Below are 21,251 nucleotides of genomic sequence, written 5' to 3'. Positions count from 1 at the left end.
AGAGCATCTACCATCCCATTGTATGTTTATGGAAGAGAGCAATTTAGAATCAGGTGCAGAAGCTGCAAACCTAGAATTATTTTAAAACAAATTATAAATTATTAAAAACAAATTATAGTGTTATACTTTACACCAAATTTATACCTTATACCAAATAATACCTTAAAAACAAATTATAGCTTTGAATGTATGGTGCTGTCTTTTAGAGCACTTCAGTTGTAGATTTCAAAACATTTGGAATAAACAATCTTGAACATCAACGCTAGCAAGTAATCAATATTTTTAAATGTTGAGAAGCCAGATATTTGAGCATGAGATATGTCAAGACATTACTTCCCAAGAACAAAACAGTAATTGGATAGAATATCATCTAGACAAATATAAGCAATTTCTTTTGTCCACTGACAGTCTCTGTGAAATATTCTATATTTATTTATTTTATTTATCAAACTTTTTCACCGCCCATCTCCTTCGCAAGGAGGGAGTCTGGACGGTTTACAATAAAATGCAATTAAAACTAGAAGAGTTATAAATACAATAAATACAATAAAAGTAAGAATGTGGTGGAATCTAGATGGCCAAGAGTTCTTTATCAGACCATGAGTGTAGCAGGTCCATCAGAGGTTACTCTAGGGCGCTAGCCCTCCCCAGATACCGTTCTTCCCCCTCCCATTCCAAGCCTGCTGGCAAAACCAGGTCTTTAATCTTTTTCAAAAGTCCAGGAGAGAAGTGGCCTGTCTTACCTCTGGGGGAAATATGTTCCAAAGGGCGGGAGCTGCTGCAGAGAAGGCATGCTTCTGAGACCCCGCTAGATGGAATTCTTTTATGGATGGGGTCCGTAACATGCCCTCCCTGCATGACCGGGTGGGGTGGATCAATGTAATAGGGACAAGACAGTCCCTCAGATATCCTGGTCCTATGCCATGCAGGGCTTTAAAGGTAATAACCAACACCTTGAATTGGACCCAGAAGCAGACTGGGACCCAGTCCAGCTCACGCAACAAAGGTGTTACATGTGCAAACCTTGGAACACCCAGGATTGCTCGCGTGGCTACCTTCTGGACCAGTTGTAGCTTCCGGATACTCTTCAAGGGTAGCCCCATGTAGAGCGTGTTACAGTAGTCTATATGGGAGATGACCAGGGCATGAGTGACCGTTTGAAGGGCCTCTCAATCCAGGAAAGGGCGTAGACTGGCACGCAACACAAAGTTGCACAAAGGCCCTCCAGGCCACGACTGCCACCTGCTCCTTGAGCAGGAGTCATGAGTCGAGGAGGATCCCCAAGTTACGCACCGGGTCTGTCTGGGGCACTGCGACCCATCCAGCACTAAAGATGTCAATTTCCCAGAACCCAAGGTGCCATTAATCTACAGCCACTCTGTATTACTAGGGTTCAGTCGAAGTCTATTGTTCCCCATCCAGACCCCCACAGCCCCCAGGCACCTGGAGAGGGTGCTCACAGCATCACTTATTTCACCCAGGATGGAGATATATAATTGAGTATCATCCGCATATTGACGATACCTCATCCCATGGTGATGGATGATCTTACCCAGAGGTTTCATGTAGATGTTAAATAGGAGAGGAGAGAGAACCGAACACTGCGGCACCCCACAAAGAAGGGGCTGTGGTCTGGATCTCTCGCTCCCTATGAACACCGATTGGGACTGGCCCTGGAGGAAGGAGGTGAACGAATGCAAGACTATGCCACCCACCCCGAACTCCCTGAGCCAACCCAAAAGGATACCATGGTCGATGGTATCGAAAGCAAAAGAGCAAGGATGGATGCACTACCACCATCCCGCTCCCGCCAGAGATCATTTGTAAGTATGGCCAATGCCATTTCCATCCCATAACTGGGCCTGAAACCTGACTGAAAGGGGTCTAGATAATCTGTTTCCTCCAGGATTCTCTGGAGCTGCAATGCCACCACTTTCTTAACCACCTTTCCCAGAAAGGGGAGGTGGGAGACTGGACAAAAATTGTCCAGTACACTAGGGTCCAGTGATGGTTTCTTGAGGAGGGGGCACACCAGCACCTCCTTAAAGGCTGCCAGAAATACCTCCTCTCTCAAGGATGCATTTACCATTGCCTGGACCCAACCACATGTCCCCTCCCAAGCTGCCTTCACCAGCCAAAAGGGTCATGGATATAATTGGCAAGTGGTGGCATTTACAGTCCGGAGGATCCTGTCCACTTTCTCAGGGTCAACAGGATCAAACTGTTCCCAGATAACTGCGTAAGAACATTCCCTGGGCATCTCCATAGATCCTGCCTCACGCTCAGAGTTCAACTTGGAACGGATATGAGCGATTTTATCCTGAGGATGCCAAGAAAACTCCTCAGCTCAGCCCTGTAGATGGATCTCCGAATCCCTTTTCCCCAAAAGGGATTGGATAATCTTAAACACTTCAGCAAAGGATCGTTACCTTGTCGTGGTGCTGGAGCTTGAGCACCTCAATGATGCCATGAGCTAAACCGTGAAGGGCCACCCAAAACGGGAAGGTCATGACAGAGAGGTCAGACTAAATGCGATCCCTGGGGAAGGTAATGGCAACCCACCCCAGTATTCTTGCCGTGAAAACTAAATGGATCAGTACAACCAGAGATATGTCGGTATACCATCAGAAGATGAGACCCCCAGGTCGGAAGATGGTCAAAATGCTACTGGGGAGGAACAGAGGATGAGTTCAACTAGCCCCAGACGTGATGACGCAGCTAGCTCAAAGCTGAAAGGACAGCTAGCGGCCGACAGTGCTGGTGGTGAACAGCGATTCCAATGTTCTAAGGATCAACACACCATTGGAACCTGGAATGTAAGATCTATGAGCCAGGGCAAATTGGATGTGGTTATTGGTGAGATGTCAAGATTAAAGATAGACATTTTGGGCGTCAGTGAACTGAAATGGACTGGAATGGGCCACTTCACATCAAATGACCACCAGATCTACTACTGTGGACAAGAGGACCACAGAAGAAATGGAGTAGCCTTCATAATTAATCATAAAGTGGCTAAAGCAGTGCTTGGATACAATCCAAAAAACGACAGAATGATCTCAATTCGAATTCAGGGCAAGCCATCTAACATCACAGTGATCCAAATATACGCCCCAACCACAGATGCTGAAGAAGCTGAAGTAGAGCAGTTCTATGAGGATCTGCAGCACCTACTGGACAACACGCCTAAAAGAGATGTTATTTTCATCACGGGAGACTGGAATGCTAAGGTGGGCAGTCAAACGACACCTGGAATTACAGGTAAGTATGGCCTGGGAGAACAAAACGAAGCAGGACATAGGCTGATAGAATTTTGCCAAGACAACTCACTCTGCATAACAAACTCTCTCTTCCAACAACCTAAGAGGCGGCTTTATACATGGACTTCACCAGATGGACAACACCGAAATCAGATTGACTACATCCTTTGCAGCCAAAGGTGGTGGACATCTATACAGTCGGTAAAAACAAGACCTGGAGCTGACTGTAATTCAGATCACGAACTTCTTCTTGCACAATTTAGGATCAGACTAAAGAGATTAGGGAAGACCCACAGATCAGCTAGATATGAGCTCACTAATATTCCTAAGGAATATGCAGTGGAGGTGAAGAATCGATTTAAGGGACTGGACTTAGTAGATAGGTTCCCGGAAGAACTATGGACAGAGGTTCGCAACATTGTTCAGGAGGCGGCAACAAAATACATCCCAAAGAAAGAGAAAACCAAGAAGGCAAAATGGCTGTCTGCTGAGACACTAGAAGTAGCCCAAGAAAGAAGGAAAGCAAAAGGCAACAGTGATAGGGGGAGATATGCCCAATTAAATGCAAAATTCCAGAGGTTAGCCAGAAGAGATAAGGAATTATTTTTAAACAAGCAATGCACGTAAGTGGAAGAAGACAATAGAATAGGAAGGACAAGAGACCTCTTCCAGAAAATTAGAAACATCGGAGGTAAATTCCAGGCCAAAATGGGTATGATCAAAAAAAGATGGCAAGGACCTAACAGAAGAAGAAGAGATCAAGGAAAGGTGGCAAGAATATACGGAAGACCTGTATAGGAAGGATAACAATATCGGGGATAGCTTTGACGGTGTGGTCAGTGAGCTAGAGCCAGACATCCTGAAGAGTGAGGTTGAATGGGCCTTAAGAAGCATTGCTAATAACAAGGCAGCAGGAGACGACGGCATCCCAGCTGAACTGTTCAAAATCTTGCAAGATGATGCTGTCAAGGTAATGCATGCTATATGCCAGCAAATTTGGAAAACACAAGAATGGCCATCAGACTGGAAAAAATCAACTTATAACCCCATACCAAAAAAGGGAAACACTAAAGAATGTTCAAACTATCGAACAGTGGCACTCATTTCACATGCCAGTAAGGTAATGCTCAAGATCCTGCAAGGTAGACTTCAGCAATTCATGGAGCGAGAATTCCCAGATGTACAAGCTGGGTTTAGAAAAGGCAGAGGAACTAGGAACCAAATTGCCAATATCCGATGGATAATGGAAAAAGCCAGGGAGTTTCAGAAAAACATCTATTTCTGTTTGATTGACTATTCTAAAGCCTTTGACTGTGTGGACCATAACAAATTGTGGCAAGTTCTTAGTGGTATGGGGATACCAAGTCATCTTGTCTGCCTCCTGAGGAATCTGTATAATGACCAAGTAGCAACAGTAAGAACAGACCACGGAACAACGGACTGGTTTAAGATTGGGAAAGGAGTACGACAGGGCTGTATACTCTCACCCTACCTATTCAACTTGTACACAGAACACATCATGCGACATGCTGGGCTTGAGGAATCCAAGGCTGGAGTTAAAATCGCTGGAAGAAACATTAACAATCTCAGATATGCAGATGATACCACTTTATGGCTGAAAGCGAAGAGGAACTGAGGAGCCTTATGATGAAGAAAGTGCAAATGCTGGCTTGTAGCTAAACCTCAAAAAAACCAAGATTATGGCAACCAGCTTGATTGATAACTGGCAAATAGAGGGAGAAAATGTAGAAGCAGTGAAAGACTTTGTATTTCTAGGTGCGAAGATTACTGCAGATGCTGACTGCAGTCAGGAAATCAGAAGACGCTTAATCCTTGGAAGAAGAGCAATGACAAATCCCAATAAAATAGTTAAGAGCAGAGACATCACACTCTTATCAAAGGTCTGCATAGTTAAAGCAATGGTGTTCCCCATAGTAACATATGGCTGCGAGAGCTGGACCGTAAGGAAGGCTGAGAGAAGGACGATAGATACTTTGGAACTGTGGTGTTGGAGGAAAATTCTGAGAGTGCCTTGGACTGCAAGAAGACCAAACCAGTCCATACTCCAGGAAATAAAGTCAGACTGCTCACTTGAGGGAATGATATTAAAGGCAAAACTGAAATACTTTGGCCACATAATGAGAAGACAGGACACCCTGGAGAAGATGCTGATGCTAGGGAGAGTAGAGGGCAAAAGGAAGAGGGGCCGACCACGGGCAAGGTGGATGGATGATATTCTAGAGGTGACGGACTCGTCCCTGGGGGAGCTGGGGGTGTTGACAACTGACAGGAAGCTCTGGCGTGGGCTGGTCCATGAAGTCACGAAGAGTCGGAAGCAACTAAACGAATAAACAACAAAATACTTGCCAAAATAAACATATCTTTAAGAAACCAGAAAAATATCATCAAGGAAGAAGTTGAGTGGATTCCTTGCAACCTGAGTCTCCCACACCCTTGTTCAACTGCAAAGAATGTCGTAAGTGATTTGTGTGTGTTCCTGGAAAGAGAAAATCAAACCTGAGCAAGAGCTAGTGCAGTAGCTCTTTGTAATTTTAACAGAAAGGCTTATTACATGAAATAAAATTGGGGAGGGGGAAAAAGGCAAAGCCTAGCTCCTACAACTACTTTGGCATAGAGTCAAAGACCCAGTCTTTGTTCTTAGGAAGATAAAGGCAGGAAGAAAGAATCCTGAGGTGAACAATCACACAAGAATCAGGTAGAGTGGGAGACCTCACTTTCTACTGTGGCCCGTAGGTTATGAGATACAAAAGATTCAATGTAACTGAAATGGTACTTCCAACAAACAAGTCTTATCTTATCTTATCTTATCTTATCTTATCTATTTATATTTCAAATTTCACCACCACCCCCATCTCCCTCAAAAGAGGGGCCTTACATTTTCTCTCCAAATGTACTTCACATAAAAGTAGCACAATTTAGGGGGAAAAAACCCTCTCCTGAAGCAGCTCTTTAGGAAATTATCTTCAGGTATTTTGGTCCAAATCAATTAGCGCTTTAAAGATACTGATAAGTATTAGTTTCAAATATGTTGTTAACTAGTTCAATGCGAATAAGATGCTAAGCAAGGTAAGACCTGTTAAGTATTTCTCTGGGACCACCAGAAAACATGGGCCTTTAAGTTCAAAAAATATCCCAGGCAGCAATGGCAAACCACATCTGTACTGTTGCCAAGAAAACTGTGAAGGAGTTTGAGGAAATTACCAGAAATCAAGGCTGGCTTAAGGGAGCCTCTACCTCAAGATAAAAGTAGGTTATAACTGGATCCAATTCAAAGTGCTGGATTTACTTTTCAATGACTCTAAATGTCCTGAGGCCAAGAAAAATGAAACAATCGCTCCCTCCCAAAATTAACTACCTGTTTGTAATGCTATCGCTCAAAGTTCTCGGACTGGTGTCCCTGACAAATGAGGGTATAAAACACCCGCCGTAGAAGTTTTGTTCAGCTCATACTTTTATTCATTTTGGGTGCAGGTAGAAGACTATTTTATTCTCCCAGGGTTATTTAGAAAATGATTTAAGTGTGATTTAAATAGGCACTATATTCTCTTCTACTGGTTTTAACTGATATTGTTCTGTCCTCTTTTTACTTGTTGTTTTATATTTATCTTATCTTTTGTATTCTTAATTAATTTAAAGACCACCCAGCAAAGTGATGGCAGACAGTAGGTGGTATAATTTAAAATAGATTTTGATGAAGAGAAATGTCATTCAGATTCCCAAATCTTAGTTTCTTTTGGAAAGACAATATACATCTAGAGTTTATTTTACATCTGTTGTACATATTATACAAAGAATAATAAAAGAAATAAATAGCAATGTAAAACTGACATCCACACAACATGCATACACATCTGATGGTCTACTGTTTCACCTACTCACCCTGTACTAACTATAGTCAAATTCTGCACCGCTACATTATTGGTTTTACACGTACACACATGCTGATAGACAAGACTATGTGGAAATTACATCTGGTGGAAATCAAGAGGAAAGGGAGCCATGATTTAGCCATCATCACTGAATAAGCCACAATGGCTGAGTTCATACATGATTCTATACCATAAACTCATGGTTGAAAAACCAAAATGACTAAATTCATATATCATAAGCTAAAACTAGCCAGACCAGATTAGTTAGTACAAGAGAATGGGATGAAGACGGAAGCAAGCTAGCATCACAGAGCCTTCTCTAACTTAAGTATAAACTCTTGGGTGATATTGAACGGAAAGTTGCTAAACCAGAAGTGTGTTTTCCTTTCCACACATTGGCTTGCAAATGCTTAATTGTATTTAAACAACTGTTTCAGAGTTATGCTCTTAGAGAACAAACTCTGGCAAACAAGTATATGTAAGAAAGTAAAATGCTTTCAAAGGTCCTTAATGTTTATAAACATCTATTAACACTGTTACTGCAAAAGCAGATTCAAATGAACAAGATGTTGCTCTTTTGCTAACATAATTGGGAAAAAAAGTACAGTAATATAAATTTTACCATTTTACCTAAACAAGCTCTTCTGTCATAGCCCCTTATTCTGTCTGCCCTGTCAAAGTTAAAAAGTCTTGGGCAACATGGGGCAAAAAATGTCAGATGTGCAAACAGAATAAAAATTTTCTAGCTAAACACCAGCAGCTTCCTTTCTTGTTATTCTTCCTTTTTCTTAGCACAAGACCTGAAGCACTGTTTCAGAATTTAGTAAATAGAAAATAGAAAAATAGGTAAGACATCTATTCAGAAGCAAAGTATAAGCAGGGAACTTGTGTTCTATAGAGGTGCCTAAGATTGGAACTTACATGTATTTATTTATTAGATTTTTATCCTGCCTTTTTTATATATAACTCAAGGCAGCAAACATGCCTAATACTCCTGCCTCCCATTCTCCCCACAACAACCCTGTGAAGTGGGTTGGACTGATAGAGAGACTGGCCCAAAGTCACCCTGCTGGCTTTAATGCCTAAGGGAGGCCTACAATTCACAAGCTCCTGGTTATTAGCCCAGCACCTAGCCCCTACACCAAACTGGCTCTCAAAATAGGTATGTACTCATTAAAAACAGGTCTCAGATGATAAGTGGAAACTGAAGGTATCAATCAATGTACCTGTCCTAACAGTCAGGAACCACGCTGAGATGAGGAATAGGTCTCTAGTGCTTTATTACTGCTACATTAGACAGAAAATCCTAACAAACTGAAGAAGCGTGGGAAAAACCCAGACAGACAAACCCCAAAGGTTAAGGCAGGTCTGATCTGTGTCTCTTTGAATGGCTGCTTAACTCCTCAGTACTACGCATGTGTTTTCCCCCCTGGATAGGGGCCCCCTCCTGCTCGCCATCAGTACTCATGACAGTACCACAGCAAACATACCAACCACAGTAATCACCAATGTCTATTCATGGAGAATCCTTCATGGTCAATTAAAATCCCTTAACAGAAAACCACAGCATATAATTTTTAAACAAAACTAAGAACCACAATAAATGGGACATTAAATGTGCTTTTGCATTTAATGCAATTTTCAAGGCCACAGGACCTGAACAGGATTAGGAGCAAAGCAGACAAGATCATATGAGTGTAGCTTTCTCAATAGATAAAGCAAAGATCTCTTAATTGACTGATTTTAGTTTCATGTAGATAATAGTTATTTCATATAATTGTCCTATTTTTACAGCAAGAGGTAAACATCTGAGTAACAATCCACAGTAACATCTGTAACTTTCACCATATATTTTTTAGAAGTATATTTTACATACATACATACATTGTAAAGGTAAAGGTCTCCCTTGACATTAAGTCCAGTCGTGTCCGACTCTAGTGGGCGGTGCTCACCTCCGTTTCAAAGCCAAAGAGCCGGCGTTTGTCTGTAGACACTTCCGTGGTCATGTGGCCGGCATGACTAAACATACATATAATTATGCATGGATTTTTACCTTATTTGATCTGTAATTTCATGTACACTTACCTGGGAAGAAATCTCATACATCTTAGTAAACATGCTACAGTAAACAATCAGATTGCCAGTAAACAATCACTCATTCTGAGTCTAATCTTGCAGCAATGCTACTTGGAGCTCTCATTTTATGGGAAATGGCAACTGCACATAATTACAGTTTGCAGACAGGGTGTGCTGCTTCTACCATAATACCATATTATAAATCTTTTTTTTTTACTGCAAGGAATTGAGCTAGATTTTGTCATGTACACCTCATGTAGTGCAGTGTGGTAGGCGGCAGTATTGCAACCGAAACTCTCCCCACGACCCGAGTTCGATCCCAGTGGAAGCCGGATTCTCAGGTAGCCAGCTCAGGTCACCTCAGCCTTCCATCCTTCCGAGATCGGTAAAATGAGTACCCGGTTTGCTGAGGAAGGTGACGACTGGGGAAGGCAATGGCAAACCACCCTGCCCTATAGTCTGCCAAGAAAACATTGCGAAAGCGGCATCACCCCAAAAGGTCAGACATGACTCAGGGACCTTTCACTTTTCACATATGTGAAAAGGAGAGAAAGATACAGGTTCTGAATTGAAAATGTGGAAGCAGCTGTCAATTAAGAATACAGTAGAATTATCTCCTTCCTTTTTAAATGTCTAAACCTTAAAAATGGCTGTATTTTTAGGGTTAGAAAATAAGTATATTTTCTATATTGTATACGTACCTATTGATCTAAGGACCATGTCAAAATCTCAGAATGTTTATCTTCATGGTAAAGACAAAACTGGATGGTACAGTAAGGATCTAAAATTTCTACTTTTCAACAAGATCCTTAGCATATTTATACAGAAGCATTTTGCTTGATCTATGATTTAACTAGTGAAGAAGTTTCCCGGTATGCTGTGAGGTCTTGGTTCATCCATTCATTTTAGTTTTTAAATAAAGTAGTACTAGCTTATTTATTTATTTAGCCCGCTTTTCAAGCAATTATGGTCTTCTAAAGTAACATTTTAGTGCACTAATTATGTCAGAAAATAGTTGTGCATTATTAAATTGCTATATTCAGGTGGCCTAGAATTGGGCTGCACAGTATTAAACGGACTGAATGATTTGATCATATTATGCCAGTACTTCCTCAGCTGTACTAGCTTCCTTATTTTTCAAATGAAATTTCTCAATGCTGGTTTTAAGGGAGCAAGTCTAATTTAAATGTTAAAATGTGCCAGATGGAGAAGTTTGAGATGAAACCCAAGTTACCTGAGTTAGTTTAAATCCCTTTCTACCTGCTGAGCAGAAAGATATGATGTCAGAATGACAAACAACCACCAGCACCCAACCAGTGCACAACATTCAAATCCCCTTCTGACTGAAAAGGTGCCCACAGTACTGATGCAAACCTAGGTCAGGCTCAAGTAGTCTTGAACAATTCCAAACATACTAAGTTTGATGGGCGCTCCAAAATCTTTTCCCTTTCAGCCAAGCTGTTATCAGCTCAACTGTGCTTTATCCATTTTAGCTACTCAGGACAGGGATGACCAGAGGTTTGGGACAGGAAAGGCATCTTTAGAAATTTTTCTCTAGAAGTGAATGCTAAGTGAGATGCAGTGGGTGGCTACTAGAGATGGAACCTATGGCAGTATCCTCACTGAGGCTTGCTTGGTACTACACTGTATAGTTTTAGTGCCAAGTAAATGCTTTTTTCTTTCCCTAGGTTTTTAGAGCATTGCTTAAACTCCTAATGGATCTTTGGAAAAAGTCTGGAAATTGCAAGCTTTCTGAAGGGTCTCTCAATGCTATGGAAAAGTTGAGGGTTTCATAGCATTCATTTGGCTGCTTGACTTTGATGTTATTTTTCAGTGTGTTTGCTTTGGACATTTATAGTTCTTTTAATGCTATATTGCTTCCACTACATTAATAAGGTTAATATGTTCTTAATAACATATGAATAATAGAACTTCAGAAAGAACAATATTGCATCTGTTTCACGGATCAGTTTTTGTCAACTAGACTTGTTCCTCTTCTCTCCTGAAAGCAGCTTAAAGCTGTGTTAACATACCAAGAGTCTCCCAGGTTATCTTCACAACAACCTTGATTAAATAGGCTAGGCTTAAAAGAAACGAACTTGTTTGGGTCATCCAGTGAATTTTACAGCTAAGTAGATTGACTCTAAGAATCCCAAAATACACGTGATCTAAATTTCATTATTAAAAAGAAAGGGGAGGTGGGAGGATTATATATCATTGCTCTTCCCGCCACATGCCAGAAAACAATCTGATGAGGGCAAAAATAAATGGTTGTAGGACTGGACCTGGCCATGGCCCTATTCAGCATAGCACCATGCCCCCTGTGATGGTTTAGCCTGGAAGGAAGAAACAAGTACTTTTCCTGAAGCAAGGAACATTTCAGAGGAAATAGCTCATCCTCCGAAATACATATAGACAATCAGTCATGCCTGATAAAGAGCCAGGAAGGAAAAACTCAATTCAGAACCCTACAGGCTATATTCATTTCCCTGCGTCACTTAATTTATTGGTCTTTAAAAAAAACATGCACAGACACATTTGGAGATATAATACAATTGTTACTGAGGTCTGAAAGCCTGTGGAATTGGAAAATATTTTAAAAAGAGAAGCCATACCTTTATTACAATGGTGTGCCTTTTCCCAAGTAATCTGAGGTAGCTCAAATGAGTAAGATTTTCATAACTAATTTCAGAGACTGTCTCTTATCTGGCTTTCTGCCCCAATTTAGGAACACTGTCTCCAATCACTAGGCTACGGAGAAGACTAATATTATGGTGATGTGCTATTTTCTTCTCTTTCCTGACATGGAGCTGTAGTCCTCATTTAGTGACAGTTTGTGTATTTTTCCTGTGAGGCCTCAAACTAATTGGAAAATATATTCCTCAATCTTTATAGCAGTCAAGCCCAGATACAATTAGATTGCCCTAAACAAAGATGCTGATTTAAAAAACATGGTGAAAAGAAGACAGAACTTGGAATATTTCAAACATATTGCCAAATGAGGTGGGGGAAAGTTCTTCTGTAATTAACTTCATATGGAAGTAGGTTCAATCCATTTTACAGGAAAGGAATAAATTTGTCCTTATTTCCAAATACTATCAAAGAAAATTGAAGAGAAATTAGCTTCTCACCTGCCACAACGATGAATATAAAACAGAAGGACTTTTCAGAGCACTTCTCCTCAGTTGGCCCCATTCCTATGGTCTAAAGCAGTGTTTCTCAACACTGGCAACTTTAAGATGTATGGACTTCTACTCCTAGAATTCCCCAGCCAGCACTGGCTAAGGAATTCTGGGAGTTGAAGTCCACACATCTTAAAGTTGCCAATGTTGAGAAACATTGTTCTAGGGTGCTTACATATACTGAGTAAGATACTGTACTGAGAGATTTTTATTTGACGTGAGAATAAAGTAGCAGGGGATACTGCACCTAAAGTAGCACCTAAAGTAGTGGGAGATACTGCAGTGTAATATGGGACTCTCAAGGTGCAAGCACAGTGCATGATGCTATTACACACAAATGTTCAATTTCTTGTTGCTTAGTGTCTTATTCCATGAAAGCCAGCACAATAGTTTTAAGAACAACAATGGAAATCTTTCTCATCAACCTGAAGATTTCAAAGATTTGTCAGGAAAAGGGTCCGATGTTCTAGCACAGTATATTGGAAGGCCACCTTACACTAAATCAGATTATCTAGTTTAGTAATAACATTTATTCAAAGTTGTATAAGGTTTGTAGAAATGAAAGCTTGGCCTCGATTTTATGCTGTTCCTCAACAGTGTCTATATCTCTAGATCTGCATAATAAAATATATATTGGCACCTGAAGAAAATGGTTCCATTTGCTGGAATGTGTCTTAAATAGATTGGTTTACAGGATTCAGAGTAAAGTGAGCATTACAATGACCTATTTAAGGTCAGATTAATTTTGGACTGAATTAATCAGAGATAGTCTATTACTTCTAGGGAATAGACTATCATACATGTAGCTCCTCACTGGCCAATTCAGGCTGAAGTCCTAAATAGCATACTTGAAATCAGTAAGATTTTAACTGGGTTTCTCATGCTGAGCCTAGACTTAATGGTCGTTAATATCTGACATATTCTCGGAGACACTTAAATCTGTTCCTGATTCAGCTTCTGAACCTGCATAAGGGACTACAAAATAATAATTTAAAAAGGACCACCAGAAAAAGGAAGAAGCCTTTGGGCTAGCAATTTAGACTTTTAAAGATTCCCATTCTTTAGGCTAGAGGGTAGTGCTTAGGAGGAATGAACTAGACTGAACAACTCATAAGATTAAAATTTCCATATCTGTTACAACTAGCTTTCCTTGCTTCTTTTTGTCTGCTGTGGATGAATCAACCCACCTTTTATACATTGCTTTCTTGACTAAAATATAATTTATTATCTCTGATTTTCATTATGTTGTTGAGCTGATGGACTATCTATCATTAGTACTCCTAAAGCTAATTTATTTGAAACAAAATAACAACAACAATGTGGCTCAGTTAAGGTGACAACGTACATGAATGAATAAGCTCTTTCTATCCAAACTGATTAATTAAATTATTGGCAGAATGAGAACCTCAGCAGAATATGATGAATTGCTGTAATATATTTTGAATTGCCTTCTAGTAACATTGCTATCACAATATGAAAAATACTTATAAAAAAAGCAAATATTTCCTTTTCAGAGTATCAGATCAAAAATAGAATGCAGTTTTTACTTAACAGTATATTTCATTTATCCCAATGCAAGCAACAGTTTGTTCTAGACTCAGTACTGGGTATTATCACTACTACAAAAGCAAATTGAAGTTATTTTTCATTTATTATTTTAATATACTTTAAATGTATTTTTCAAATCCTGCTGGAAATGTCACCAAATTTATAAGAATGCCAGAACAGATAAAGGTCTATCTCATATAATTCTATTCCCACAAGGGTGAAAGAGATTGTCTATAGAAAACCCAAAAGCAAGATATGGTTGCAAGTTCCTCAGCAACCGGAATTTCTATGATTCCATTTCACTGGAGGCTGGATAGTCATCTATCAGGGATTGTGTAGTAAATCTTCCAATGTTCAGGAGGCTGGACTTGACGACCTCTTAGGCCCTTCCAATTCTTCTATGATTCTGCTGCCATCCAATTTTATCCAATACTGAATAAATGCATGGGCATGATAGCCACATCTTCCATTAATTTATTTAATTGCAATCTGAGATGGTGGCCATGACCATTTCTCATAGCAACAAATTTTGTGGCAGTATTCCAAACCTTTGATCATTCAGATGGTCCCATTTCTATCACCTCCTTTTACTTGGAACTGCCACTGATTGATAAGAAGTTCTACAAAAGGAAAGGATAAATGTCAGTCTTTAACAAAGAGAGGTATGTTTGGAGGTCACACAAAATGACCAGGGCACTCAATAGCAAACTTATTTGTGTCTTGAATTTCTTAGGAATTAAGGGAGATTAGCTTAGAAATTCTTAAAGGAGCAAATGCATAAGGTACTGGAAAGGAACTTTTTCATTCCCATAGAGGATGCTGTAGGGATCTACACAATATATCAATATATGCTCTCCTGAATTGTTAGATCTTCCCAGCTAATATTTTTCCAATCAAATGGAGACTTTTAAAAGCAAATGGGAAGGAAAATTGTGCTTGCTTACAACTAAGTAAGTGGAAACATCACAACCAGACATGCGCTATTAAGAATGGTAGAGAAAGGCATAGAAACATTGACTAGGTGAGGTTTATTTAAGAGGGAAGACACACTGACTTAGTTGGCTACAGAGCTTCAATGGCCTTATGCAAATCTAAGAATCAATTGGTTATTGATTTTTTTCCCCTGTTCTGCAACTGAAGTACAAGAAAAGATTCTTGTAAGCCATCTGTAAGATCTAGCATGTGGGCTCTGGGACCATCTTCTGTAGTGAGCAGTTAGGGAGATATTTCAAATTGTCTATGAAAACTGCTGAAGGTATTTTTAGACTTACAGAATATCCTCCTACACTACCAGGGAACCCTGTCAAAAACATTTCTTCATTTGTTCTGCACTTCCAATTCATACTTGTTTACAGTAATATTTGTTGACCAAGGGTGGGTGGTTGAGCTTTTTGGCAACCATCTTAGCTGATGTGAAATTAAAAATATAACAGATCTTTCTGTAAAGTTGTTCAGAAAGTTGGAACAGAGAAAATATGGGAGGAAACATAGTATGATTAAAAACAATAGCCATAAATTAAACATTATGAGAACTGTGAGGTTTCACATTTCACACTAGGAAGTCTAGATTCATTTAGGGAAGCATGGATATTAACAATGAATGCAACATTGTGGCAGCAATGGACAAACTAGGGGTATGTACATCTAACCATATTTAATTATCTGATGCTATTATCTAGAATCAGTTTGGGGTAGGCAACATATGGTCCTTATGTGTGCTGTCACCTCTTTTTATGCCAAGCCAGCTCCTCGCCCAACTAGGTTTAAAGTATTTAAGTATTATTTTACTTTTTTTAAAAAAATGAGAAGCTAGCATGCTGTAAAGTGCTGCATAAACCTCTAGCATTATCTTTATCATATAGCATTATCTTCATTTACAGAATGTCTCCAGGTCCCATGCAGGCCCCTTAGGCATTTTTAGAAAATGCAAAGCATATCATCTGCCCAGATAAAAGACAAAGATAAATTGGAGTGGTAGAGAGCATCCTGGGCAGCTAGAGGGATTGGTAACAATGACAATCACCACTTTGCCTTCTAGCAAAACAGGTGTTTTGTGACTGGCCATGCCCACCCTGGCAACTTTTCTGTAAAAGCAACCTCTGCCTATCAGCCTTTTTGAAAGAGCACCTGCAGCAAGCATGGAAAATTAAAATTGGGCTATCAACTCAAAAAAAGGTTGCCTACCACATCGTAATGCGAGACACCAAATTTATGCACAAATACCCACTTTTTCAGCTGATTTTTTTTTTTTTTTGCTAATATGAAAAAAATTCCCTGGTCATTACATAAAGTTATATTACATGCCAGTCTCACCATTTCTTCAGTGAATACATAGGTGGTTGTAATGCAGCATAGGCACCTCTGGACATTTGTATAAGACGATTACCACCTGAAAGTGAACTCAAGATGAATCTGTATGTTTCTCCTTGCATCTCTTATGTGGACCTGTTTGCCTTCTGAAATGTTATGGAGGCACTGAATTAATCCAATGGTTCTCAACTGGTGGTACATGGGTATAAACTGCATGTCTTTTCTGTGTGTTGTTGGCCACTTATTTTCTTGCTGTAGCTTTTTCTCTTTGCATTCTGGTGTCTCTGGCAAAAGGGTTATCAGATTCCTAAAATAAATAGAGAACCAGCACTAGGCTGCTACACATTTATTGGGGGATTGTTAATGTTTGTTTGCGTAATGATACTGAATCAGAATTTATGCTTATGGCATTGTTTGGATACCCATTTGAGGAGAACATGCTAGAATCCAGGTTGATGAAAACGTTCGCCCGGGGGAAAAGTGGCTGGCTATATGCCCAAAAGTTGTGTGAATTGGCTCTGAGAGTACCTCTAATTGTCAAGCTACCATCAGGCAGAATCAGTTTATGATATATATAAGCACCAAAAGCTAAATTGCTGTAAACTACATTCCAGGAAGCTAGTTCTATGCTTCTGAACAGTCCTGGAGGCTAGCAGTATAGCAGCACAATCCCAACACAGGTTTACTTTGAACTAGGCTCCTGGAGTTCAGTAAGTCTTACTACCAGCAAGTGAAGATAGATTTGGACCTGAATGCTTGGCAGACATTACAGATTCTGTGCCATACCCTCTGTATGATAAAAGCATGCACTAAAAGTTTACTGATGTTATTTAAGGAAAGAAAAAAAGGCCCAAACCTGCCGAACCAAGAAGAAAGATAATATTGTGGCTCTGCCCATGTGTGAAAACCCTGCCCACTTGGCATATTTTCCCAACCACCCAATTTCTTGGTCACTCAAAAAACCTACAGAGTAGCCCCTGGATCCCCAATGAATGTTCACACATTTTACAGGTATATAGTAAGTATTACTGAGGTGGTGTAATATAAGTACTTCGAATACTTTACAGAGAGCACAGGCATTATTATAACACAGCTGTCTTAATCAGCAAAGGATACAGAAACTAAAAGGTTATCTTCTCTGCTTCCAACTAGTAGTGTTCCATATATTAGCAATTAGGTTTTAAAGCCTTTTTAAACCACTAATTCTGCTGACACAAAGTTGTTTCATATAAGCAAGCTAGTACATGCAAATAAGAGCCCTTTGCTGGTACTGTATTCTAGCCCCCAAAGCAACAAGACATGAAAGCAATTGAGAATATTTTCCAAGTGGCACTACAGTTTAGGATGTGTCCTGGTTAGCAGAAATAGATAGCAATGACAAATCATGCAACAATAATGTAAAGGGAAAAAGTATGGACTTGGAAGAAAAGATTTACAGTTATGAGTAATAAAAAGGTTTTGGAGTTAGCAAATGAGCAAAGCAAATTTTGTAATCCAGTTTTGCTTCTATTTTCTGTTGAGAAACTGCATACTATCAAATATAAAGATTCACCAATTTCATTCAAGTGGTACTGTTTTTACATTTTTCATCTGAGACTTGTATATTAAACTTGCCTTAAATTCCTTACATACACTTGAACATAGCAGACCTTTGTTCTTTACCACAAAATATATTAAAGAAGAACGATTCCACTTCATTTTCAATATTTTGTTTGGGAAAAAAAACTACTTGGACCTCTGTACAGTAATTCAAATATTGACATAATTAGTCTTATAAGACTTTGAAAATCTGAACAAAGAAAACATGCATGTTTCTTGTTTAGGCGAGAACATTAAATAGGAGATTCATGCTGAGGGCATGTTCAGACAGGAACTTGAAGAGATAGGAAGGAGGCTGGGCAGAACTTTGAGTTCAAAGGGGAAAAGGTGCTTTGGAGAATGTGAGATCCTCACACAACATCTGTTGGCAATTCCTTAAAGCAGCGGCTTCTTTTCCCAGGATCATGTGGTTGTTCTCCATTGCTACAGTGCAATCCTTGAAAAAGAGACATTTGGCTTAAAGAATTGTAACAGATACTAGGTGTGCTCTGAAAAAACACTTTTCACTTTGAAACCAAAGGAACAATCTTTCTAGATCAAGTGTTCCTAAACTTTTTGCCATTACACCTCCCTTTAGTGCAATCTTAATATACACACCTTCCCTAAAAATCCAAAATGAACACAAATGAACAATGAAAACAATACAATGAAACTGTAAGGTGGATTTATTGTAACAACGTAACTAAAAGGTTCTTCACACCTCCCCTCCCCAAGGGAGGTACACACCTCACAGTTTGGGAAACCCTGTTCTAGCATGAGAGATATGAGAGCCAGTCTGGTGTAGTGGTTAAGGTGCTGGACTAGAAACCAGGTTCTAGACCCGCCTTAGGCATGAAAGCCGGCTGGGTGACTTTGGGCCAGTCAGTCTTTCTCAGCCAAAACCATAGCTATAGACCAGACAGGGAAGCACCCACACTCCAAAACAAGTCAGTGACAAATCACTTCATGCTGTTATCAAGAAAATGACACGGACATTTCTAGGAACTGATCCTGGGTTGAATGAGACTTTATCATTTATCATATTACAGCTTGTGGTATCTTGCTACACATTCAGCACTAATCATAAATACATATAGCCTTTAAAAATTCTGCACCAGATTTAGGGCACTAAAAATGGGGAAGTTTATTATTTTATTAAATTTGTCGCCACCCACCTCCTCCCATCGGGGGACTCTGGGCGGGGACAAATTTAATAAATAATTTATCTGAGAGAAGAAAACAATTCTCCAACTATTTCTCATCAGTAGGGTTCCCCCCTTTCATTGACCAGTACAATGAAGAGGTCCAAGATGAGTTCTTTCATAATATCTCCCTTTGGAATTGAACTGAATTGTAGGGAAGCTGGGAAGGCTGCAGACCACTGGAAAGATCATTGTATGATGAAAGACAGGATGTTCCCATGCATCCCTTGGTAACCTCTTAACTAAATAAGGACAAGAATATCATATTTGAAGAAATTTTGATGCAATTTCTCTTTCATCAAATTGAATGAGATCTGGTAAAGAAAAAAAAAGGAGAATTTCTCTGCCTAGTAAGTCAATCACTGGTTGTACAAAGAAGTGTTGTTGTTTGCTTGAATCTTCTATCCACTGCCAATTTCATACTTTACCTTTTGAAGTACTCTTAGGTACAAATCATTTAGACTTATGTTTTGTTCATATATTAAAGTTAACAAATGTACCTGTAAGTGCTATAGCCTTGTTTCTAGTCCTATCTCTTGGACTGACATTCTTTTTTGTTCCTTCTGAAAAGTATTTTTTTCATAGCTTTCTCTAGTGAAATACAAGGATTGCATTTGAGCTATAGTTTCATTAACTGCTGCAGGGCACAAAATAGAACTGGGCCAGCACAACACATGGCCCGCCAAGCAGTTTTGTGCAGCCCGCTGGCATTTTTAAAAAAGTAATAAATTCACCTGCACTGCTGCCCAAAAAGACATGCTGCTGAGCACCTCCAGGCCTGACTGCCACCACCAACTCCAATATTGTCATCACTCCACTAGCCAAACAGCTGATCAGCATGCTAGGTATTCCTTTGCTGCCAGCGATGATGTTGAATTTATCCCCTCTACAAATTGTGCAAGCCTCCACTATTCTAAATGCCTATCAAGACAAAACATGAAGCCAAATCTAATAATCCCAGGAAATTTTCTTCATGTCATTTATAAACTCTACTTCAACACAAGATTCTTAATCATAAGATCATCATCTCCTTTGTGCAGAGTGTGTGCAGTGTTACCAAATAGTTTCAGTGATGCATATGTCCTATCAAATCTCAATGAAGTAAAATTAGGTAGCCGCATGCCTTCAGAAGGACTGTCTATCCCAAGTCCTCTTTAAAAGAAAAGAACCACAAGAAAACAGTTGTTTTGAGTTGTCATCTAGACCACAGTTGAACCCCTTTGAAGATTGTAGGAATATGCAGCAGAGACAAAAAAAGGAATGAGGTTTGGCCAAAACCATCCCTGCTCTTACATGAAAAAATAATTTAGCATCAAAACCATTTTCCTTTTGTGTCTCCTAATTTTTTTATCGTTAATCCTATCAACAGATTTCTATAGAGGTTCAAGCAAGAACACTGCACAAATGTTAACTGTCTTCTAGAATCCTAATAGTAATACTGTAAGATCTAAAATCTCAGACATTTTGCAGATATTTCTATTTAGCAAGTTTTATATTACTCCCCAGCATACACAAACAGTGAGATCTTTCCTGTTTTCTACTAGCTGGGGAGATCTTCATTCACTCAGTGGGATAGGTTGTCATCATCAGAATGAATTTATGTCATGTTCACTGTTTCAATGTAGTATACATCGTAACGTTTCACATGCCATGGCGCTGTTTGGGAGGGAGCTGCTGTGAAACCTTGTACCAAGCTCTGTATCTGAATTCATTACAATGGAATGTGTTTGGGTTATGTTATCTGTTCAAGGCCTTTTCCCGCAGACCATCAGAAACCATTAGGAGCACCTGGGATTGTGAACTTGAGAAGATTCTACGGGGGGAGGAATTTCACTTGCACCGCGGGTTTTTAGTTTGAATTTGGCGCGCTTTCATCATTCTCAGCTTTCTCTGTGATCCTGCATACTATTCTTTAATAAATCAGATATCTCTGAATTCCTGCTCATGAGTCTGATAGTGTTTTAGAATAGGCAACCATTACATAAAGCTGAGAATCACTAAAGTTGTACTGTTAGCTCCTACCAAGATTAGTTCCTTGCGAGGGAAAATAGTTAACAATGGCCGAGTCCAAGCTCACGACCGGGGGACTTGAGGAGACGGCTAGCTTGATGCCCGAGTCAATGGTCAAGAGCGGAGAACTGAGCCTCACCCCAGAACCTTCAGATTTCCGGGATGAATTGAGTAACAGTCCTGAGGTGGAGGAATCTG

The 21,251-nt window shown here is 39.7% G+C and overlaps 1 long non-coding RNA gene across 1 annotated transcript in view; it reads right to left on the bottom strand.

The window, feature by feature from the left end:
* Positions 1-5,642: 5,642 nt before the first annotated feature.
* Positions 5,643-21,251, bottom strand: part of LOC134501263 (uncharacterized) — a 32,853-nt gene continuing 17,244 nt past the window's right edge. The window contains exon 3 of the long non-coding RNA XR_010068332.1: positions 5,643-5,754. This is a non-coding gene — a long non-coding RNA (uncharacterized LOC134501263). The remainder of the gene's footprint in view (positions 5,755-21,251) is intronic.

This window comes from Candoia aspera, chromosome 1 (assembly GCF_035149785.1).
Source record: "Candoia aspera isolate rCanAsp1 chromosome 1, rCanAsp1.hap2, whole genome shotgun sequence".
Taxonomy (NCBI): Eukaryota; Metazoa; Chordata; class Lepidosauria; order Squamata; family Boidae; genus Candoia; species Candoia aspera.
The sequence above is the reverse complement of the archived record's forward strand: the minus strand, read 5'-3'. Positions and strand labels throughout refer to the sequence as shown.